We start from the raw sequence: 2,812 nt of genomic DNA, 5'->3' as shown, positions 1-2,812 counted from the left end.
GTTTGACAAAGTTCAACATCCATTAACGATAAAAAACTATCCAGAAAGTGGGCACCTATCTCAACATAATAAGGGACATATGTGACAAACCCACAGCAAATGTCATCCTCATTGTTTAAAAATTGAAAGCATTTCTTCTAAGATCAGGAACAAGACAAGGGTGTCCACTCTTGCCACTTTTACTTATAGTTTTGGAAGTCCTAGACATGGCAGTTGGAGAAGCAAAACAAAAAGAATCTAAGTTGGAAAAGAAGAAATAAAATTGTCACTGCAGATGACATGATGCTATACATAGAAAATCCTAAAGATGCTATCAGAAAACTACTAGAGGTCATCAGTGAAGGTGGTAAATTAAAGGATACACAATTAATACACAGAAATCTGTTGCATTTCTACATACTAAAAGGTCAGAAAGAGAAATTAAGGAAAGAATCCCATTTACCATCATATCAAAAATAAATAAATAAAGTACTAAAGAATAAACCCTAAGGAGGCAGAAGACCTGTACCCCAAAAACTATAAGATGCTGATAAAAGAAATCAAAGATGCCACAAACTGATGCAAAGATATACCATATATACCACAAACTGGAAGAATTCATGTACTACTCAAGGTAATCCATAGAGTCAATGCATACGTGCATGCTCAGTCATGTCCAACTCTTTGCCATCCCATGGACTGTAGCCTACCAGGCTCCTCTGTCCTTGGAATTTTCCAGGCAAGAATACTGGAGTGGGTTGCCATTTCCTTTTCCAGGAGATCTTTCCTACCCAGGGATCAAACCCACATCTTCTGCATCTCCTGCATTGGCAGGCAGATTCCTTACCATTCAGTGCAATCCCTATCAAATTACCAGTGGCATTTTTCAGAGAGTTAGAAGAAAAAAATTTTATGGTTTGTAGGAAAACACAAAGACCCCAAATAGCCAAAGCAATCCTAAGAAATAAAAATGGAGCTGGAGGAATGGGCCCCCTGACTCCAGGTTATACTACAAAGCTGCAGTAAACAGAATAGTGCTGTATTGGCACAAAAACAGAAATATAGACCGATGGAACAGGACTGAAAGCCCAGAAATAAATCCAGGCATCTACGGTCAATTAATCTATGGCAAAGGAGACAAGAAAATACAATGGAGAAAAGATGGTCTGCTCATAAGTGGTACTGGTAAAACTGGACAGCTACATCTAAAATAATGAAACTAGAACATTCTCTAGCACCATACAAAAAACAAACTGAAAATATATTAAATATAAGGCCAGACACTATAAAACTCTTAGAGGAAAACATAGGCAGAATACTCTGACATACATTGCAGCAATGCCTTTTTGGATCCACCTCCTAGAGAAAAGGAAAGATATACCCATTTGAATGCAGAGTTCCAAAGAATAGCAAGGAGAGATAAGAAAGCTTTCTTAAGTGAATAATGCAAAGTAGAGGAAATCAATAGAACGGGAAAGGCTAAAGATCTCAAGAAAATTAGAGATAACATGGGAGTATTTCTTGCAGAGATGGACACAATAAAGGTCAGAAACAGTATGGATCTAACAGAAGCAGAAGATATTAAGAAGAGGTGGCAAGAATACACAGAAGAACTGTACAAAAAATGTCTTAATGACCCGGATAACCGTAATGGTGTATCACTCACCTAGAGCCAGACATCCTGGAGTATCAAGTCAAGTGAGCCTTAGGACTCATTCTAACAAACAAAGCTAATGGAGGTGATGGAATTCCAGCTGAGCTATTTTAAATTATAAAAGATGATGCTGTGAAAGTGCTGTACTCAATATGCCAGCAAATTTGAAAAACTCAGCAGTGGCCACAGAACTGGAAAAGATCAGTTTTCATTTCAATCCCAAAGAAAGGCAATGCCAAAGAATGTTCAAACTACCACACAATTGTACTCATTTCACATTCTAACAAGGTAATGCTCAAAATCCTTCAGACTAGGCTTCAGCATATGTGAACCAAGAACTTCCAGATGTAAAAGCTGGATTTATAAAAAAAAAACAAAAACACAGAGGAACCAGAGATCAAATTGCCAACATACATTGAAGTGAAGTGAAATTTGCTCAGTCATGTCTGGACTCTTTGTGACCCCATGGACTATAAAGTCCATGGAATTCTCCAGGCCAGAACACTGGCATAGGTAGCCTTTCCCTTCTCCAGGGGATCTTCCCAACCCAGGGATCAAACCCAGGTCTCCCACATTGCAGGCAGATTCTTTACCAGCTGAACCACACGGGAAGCCGCAACATCCATTGGATCATAGAAAAAGCAAGGGAATTCCAGAAAAACATCTACTTCTGCTTCATTGGCTATGCTAAAGCCTTTCACTGTGTGGATCACAACAAACTGTGGAAGATTCCTAAAGAGATGGGAACACCCAACCACTTTACCTGTTTCCTGAGAAACATGTATGCAGGACAAGAAGCAACAGTTAGTACTGGACATGGAACAATAGACTGGTTCAAAACTGGAAAAGGAGTATGTCAAGGCTGTATATTGTCACCCTGCTTACTTTACTTATATGCAGAGTACATCATGCAAAATGCTGGGCTGAATGAAGCTCATGCTGGAATCAAGATTGCCAGGAGAAATATCAATAACCACAGATATGCAGATGACACCACCCTAATGGCAGAAAGCGACGAGGAAATAAGAGCCTCTTGATGAAGGTGAAAGAGGGGAGTGAAGAAAACTGCCTTAAAACTCCACACTTAAAAAACTAAAATCATGGCCTCCAGCCCCATCACATCATGGCACACAGATGGGGAAACAATGGAAACAGTGACAGACTTTATTTTCTTGGGCT

The sequence above is a fragment of the Dama dama genome, chromosome 26 (genome assembly GCF_033118175.1).
Source record: "Dama dama isolate Ldn47 chromosome 26, ASM3311817v1, whole genome shotgun sequence".
NCBI classification, from domain to species: Eukaryota; Metazoa; Chordata; class Mammalia; order Artiodactyla; family Cervidae; genus Dama; species Dama dama.
Note: the sequence above shows the minus strand (reverse complement) of the source record.